Consider the following 5,895-nt stretch of genomic DNA (forward strand, 5'->3'; position numbering starts at 1 on the left):
CATTGATAAGAATCGATCGCAATTTGAAATGTTTCCATGACACATTTCAAACGTTTTATATTCATCTGTACGTTCAGACTTAAGAGAGTATGTTCACTTACTTCATTTTCTCTCGCAGGGATTTATGGCTCAGAAGAAACTTAAGAGCACTTGGATCAATCTCTAAAAGGCATGGAATGCCTTTGCTGGCCAAGTGCTTCTCAAAGTGTGGTCCCCAACCGGCAGCATTAACATCACTTGGGGGTCTTGTTAGAAATGCAAATTTCTGGGCCTCACCCCAGACCTGCTGACTAAGAATCTTGGTTGTAGCAAGACCTCCCAGGGATTCCTATGCCCCCAGTGGTTTGAGAACAATGGCCCTAGCCTACTAGAGACTGCCAGAGTAGCTTTAGTACCTCTTCACTATCTGACCCACTCAGTGGCACTTTCAAGCGCTGTTTGTAGAATGTTCATCTCTCTCTGCCAGTGTTGGGATTGGCATTTCAGATTTCTGTGCCACACTTAAGAACAGACCATTAAGGTAGTTGTTTGCCAAATTAAGAAAATGGTCTCCGTTTATCGCTCTTCACACCCCCCTCTCCATGAGACACACACACACACTGCCTCTGCCCATTTCGGGGTCTCTCCGCCAGCCCCTCAAGCCCCACTTTGGGGACATCCTGCCTTCCCTCTCCACACCCTCTTCTAGAAAATGCAGCCCCCATAAGCTGAACTCTCACTCATCCCCCATTTACCCCTCTTCTGCTTCCATCTTTTTCCGTTTCCAAAGTGCCTTTTTCTCATGTACAGCCTCACACTTTGCACCATTTTTCATCCCAAACCCAGCATCCATCTCAGAACCTCTATACCCCAGCTCTCACTCTTTCTCACTCTCACCCTGTGCCTATTTTCTCTCCCACATACTATCCCCTTTCCCACAGGGCAGCCAGAATCTCCATTTCTGGCTGCCCATTCCCAATTTCCACTGTTTTCCACATGGCTCTTTTTCTCAGTCCCTGGAGGGCAATTGGCCCCCGAGACCCAATTCTCTCTCCCCTGCTCTGATATCACCAGTCTCTGGCTTATATTTCTGCTTTGATGGAAATATTTTTCTCTGAGGCCATGGTCTTCTCCAACTTTCATACTCCTCTCTTTTTATTATTCATCCACTAGTTCCCTTTTAAAATATTTTTAAGTAAATAAGATAGTTGATTTTAAGGGAAATATTAGCGAGATCATTATTCAGGTGATCTGAGAATAAACCACAAATTTTGGAGGTGGTAACAGAGCAAAATATGGTGTAAAACACTGATGTAGCAGGAGGGAAGGGCATTTCAGGAAGCAGGAAATGTTAAATATTGTGAGAAAAGATCCCGAGGTAGAGACCAGCTTGTTTCTTTTTTTCTTTGTAACATCTTTATTGGAGTATAATTGCTTTACTATGTTGTGTTAGTTTCGGCTGTATAACAAAGTGAATCAGCTATACATACACATATATCCCCATATCCCTCCCTCTTGCATCTCCCTCCCACCCGCCCTATCCCACCCCTCTAGGCGGTCACAAAGCACTGAGCTGATATCCCTGTGCTATGCAGCTGCTTCCCACTAGCTAGCTATTTTACGTTTGGTAGTGTATATATGTCCATGCCACTCTCTCACTTCGTCCCAGCTTACCCTTCCCCCATCCCATGTCCTCAAGTCCATTCCCTAGTAGGTCTCCGTCTTTATTCCCATCCTGACCCTAGGTTCATCACAATCATTCTTTTTTAGATTCCATATATATGTGTTAGCATACAGTATATTTTTCTCTCTCTGGCTTACTTCATTCTGTATGACAGACTCTAGGTCCATCCACCTCACTACAAATAACTCAATTTCATTTCTTTTCATGGCTGAGTGATATTCCATTGTATATATGTGCCACATCTTCTTCATCCATTCATCTGTCAGTGGACACTTAACGTTGCTTCCATGTCCTGGCTATTGGAAATAGAGCTGCAATGAACATTGTGGTACATGACCCTTTTTGAATTATGCTTTTCTCAGGGTATGTGCCTAGTAGTGGGATTGCTTGGTCGTTTGGTAGCTCTATTTTTAGTTTTTGGAGGAACCTCCATACTGTTCTCCACAGTGGCTGTATCAATTTACATTCCCACCAACAGTGCAAGAGGGTTCCCTTTTCTCCACACCCTCTCCAGCATTTATTGTTTGTAGATTTTTTGATGATGGCCATTCTGACCAGCGTAAGGTGATACCTCATTGTAGTTTTGATTTGCATTTCTCTAATGATTAGTGATGTTGAGCATCCTTTCATGTGTTTGTTGGCACTCTGTATATCTTCTTTGGAGAAATGTCTATTTAGGTCTTCTGCCCATTTTTGGATTGGGTTGTTTCTTTTATTGATATTGAGCTGCATGAGCTGCTTGTATATTTGGGGGATTAATCCTTTGTCAGTTGCTTCATTTGCAAATATTTTCTCCCATTCTGAGGGTTGTCTTTTCATCTTGTTTATGGTTTCCTTTGTTGTGCAAAAGCTTTTAAGTTTCATTCCCATTTGTTTATTTTTGTTTTTATTTCCATTTCTCTAGGAGGTAGGTCAAAAAGGATCTTGCTGTGATTTATGTCAAAGAGTTTTCTTCCTAGGTTTTCCTCTAAGAGTTTTATAGTGTCTGGCCTTACATTTAGGTCTTTAATCCATTTTCAGTTTATTTTTGTGTATGATGTTAGGAAGTGTTCTAATTTCATTCTTTTACATGCAGCTGTCCAGTTTTCCCAGCACCACTTATTGAAGAAGAGACCAGCATGTTTCTGCAGACCACAGTGGGCAGCCAGTATGGGAAAACTAAAGAGAAGGTTCCAGTAAAACAAAGATTTTGAACCTTTTTTAGGTCAAAGACTACTTTGGAAATCTGATGAAATCCAAAGACAGTCTTCCAAGAAAAAAAAAAAAAAAAAAAGCCCAAACAAGCAAAAGTTTTCATTTAAATACAGGAATTGGGAAGGACCCATGAAGTCCAATGGTAGGTAAGGTCCAGAGACCCCAGGTGAAAAAATGTGATAGGTTTGGAAAGGTAGCCTTAAGTGCCACTCAAAAAAGGATCAATGCTAGAAAGTGCAAGAGAACTTGGGCTTCATCCTGAGTACAGGAAGGTTTTTGGAGGGATGGTGTGTGTTTTAGGATGCCCAGTTTTGTTTACTGTACTTAACACAACTCATGTCCAACTTTCAGTATGCTTTTGTAAAATCCATGTTTTGATTTCAGAAACTACAGGCCAGCTATGTTGGCTTGAAGCCAGAAAAACTAGGCACTAACATATTTTGAATATGATGTCACAGATAGAGTACAGGAAACGATTATCACTGGGCAGATAAAAGGAAAACATCTTAAAAGGGAATATAAACTTCTTAACCTACTCTAGAGGCATCATGGTGAAAAGTTCCATGCATCAGAGAAACAACACTCAGTAATGTGTGTAAGGAGTGGTTTGCACGTGTGTGAGGCTAGAGGAAAAGCCACACCTGGATTACAAATGTACTGCTTCTGTCTGTGAGTGCTCTTGTACCAATCCTGAAACAAGAAAATGATCATTTTTGTTTCTTCAGTGTGATAGTGCTGGTTAACACGTATTAAGACATTGCTAGATGCCAAGCACTTCACATGCATTATCTTATTTAATCCCCTCTGTTACCCTATGAAGCCAAGGAGACCCAGAGAGCTTAAGCAAAGAACGGTTAAATCATCATCCTGGTGATAGTGATTCTGAAGGTGGTGTGGGCTAGACCAAGATGAAATCGGGTCTCTAGAGGTCCCGTTCTGCACACCATCCTGGATCCAGCAATGGTTGTCTCTCCCAAAACCCGATGTGGCTCAAAATCTGAATTCCCTGGTCAGATTGTTTTCCAACCAGACCCACAATCCGTAATTGGATTACGCTGTTGCAATCTGAGAAACAGGAAAGTGCAAATGGTCGATATAATGAGCACTCATTAAACTCCTCAGAAAGAACAACATAGTCTTTCAAGGAATTCCTATAAGCAAGTTTCATTTGAAGACAAGAACTGAAAAGTTAGGCAGCGCACCAAGGACATGATCATTGTCTTTACAGCTTGGTTGTTTTCCCCCAGTATTTGCTCCTTCACTTGTTTTCCCAGAGAAAATATGCAGGTACTCACTTATTAAAAATCCACTTGCACCCTGGTCCACCCCAGAGTAAGACCAAATGGCTACCACGGGAGTGAGAGGAAAATGGAGTCATTTCCGTGAAATTCCCAAGAGTGCTTTTTGGCTTTTAAGAGCAATGAAATCACTTTATGCTGGTAATTTATTATTTCCACCACTTATTCAAATATTTGTCTACATGTTGAAAAATTAGTCCTTATTCAAACAAGTTACTGCTTTTAGAGCAAAAGCATGCTAAATATTCAGTGAAGCTGGGACTCTAGCAAAAGGATCCACAGAGAGAGAAATCAAAGACACATGCTTTCTTTCTCCTTAGGTAAGCAAACTAAAAAATAATAATAATAAAAAATAAAAGCTTTGTGCCTCTCTCTGACAGACACTGGGTTTTACAGCCTGGACTAGATGTCTAACCTCAAGGAAGGAGGTTGATTTCATCCGAACACCACTCACTGGACCATCGCCCTGAGCTTCCATGCTAAGTGGGTTCAATCATTTCTGAAAATGATGGTCCAGGCTGGTCTTTGTTTTTTTCCTGGTATTCTTAGTCTCAGACAATAACAGTATGAAGACATAAATCTTAGTAAATGTAGATTGTGGCTGATGTTATCCAAAAGAAGAAAAGTTTGTTGTTCATCCAGTTATCATGTTATAGATATTTTCTGTCGCTACTGTTATAGCTGTCATGTTTATGTGGATCATTTCCTCCTTTCCATCCAAGTCATAGATGTGCCGTTAGATGGGAAGAGAGGGGATGTGGGAAGGGACAGTAGGGTGCACAGGAGGAGGAAAGGACTATTTGCTGGATGCCTCCTGACTTACTGTAGGGAACAAAGTGAATGCAAGAGACCGAAGTATTATACCCAGTAGTGTAACATTCTCCCTTCTAGAACTTCTGTGCTCTTGGTAAAAGCAGATGGAGACATGACTGAGATTGAGTAGCTTTTCCTCCTGGAAAACAAGGTCAATGATACATTATATACCTCTTACTAAACTAAATATTTCCACTATACCCAGCAAGCAGTCCTTCAACAGGGAAAATCTTGTCGAAGGAAAAAGAGTTATATAACTTCTTCAAAATTGAGGGAAGGTCAGAGAAAATGTGAAAATACTCAAAGACTTAAACTGTGTAAATAAATACAATAATTCATACTAACAGCCTCTGAACCCTCACTCATACTGTAGCTGATGCCTGGAAGCTAAAGTTCCCACTCAGCATTAGCACCAAACACATCATCACCTAGGGCATTATTTTCCACCATTGTCTGTTTATCCTCAACTACCCTCAGTATTCAGCACACAGGAAGTGCACAATAAATATTTTTTGAATAAACAGGAAATGACCTCATAGAACATCTAGCAAAGACATGGGATTCTTTTCAGTAATTATCAGGTTTTTGGATGTGTTAAAGTTATAAAAAAAGATCTGGTTTGGGTCAGCAAGTTCAATAAATTGGCCTCATAAAAGGAGTTTGAGGAGAGCCTTTTCCATTGACCTTTTCTTCACATTAAAAATGTCTCTGGGCTTCCCTGGTGGCGCAGTGGTTGGGAGTCCGCCTGCCGATGCAGGGGACACGGGTTCGTGCCCCTGTCCGGGAAGATCCCACATGCCGCGGAGCGGCTGGGCCCGTGAGCCATGGCCGCTGAGCCTGCGCGTCCGGAGCCTGTGCTCCGCAATGGGAGAGGCTACGGCAGTGAGAGGCCCGCGTACCGCAAAAAAAAAAAAAAAAAAAAAAAAA

Source organism: Aethalodelphis obliquidens, unplaced genomic scaffold, assembly GCF_003676395.1.
Source record: "Aethalodelphis obliquidens isolate GAN/ISIS:26980383/991018 unplaced genomic scaffold, ASM367639v1 scaffold40, whole genome shotgun sequence".
Lineage (NCBI taxonomy): Eukaryota > Metazoa > Chordata > Mammalia > Artiodactyla > Delphinidae > Aethalodelphis > Aethalodelphis obliquidens.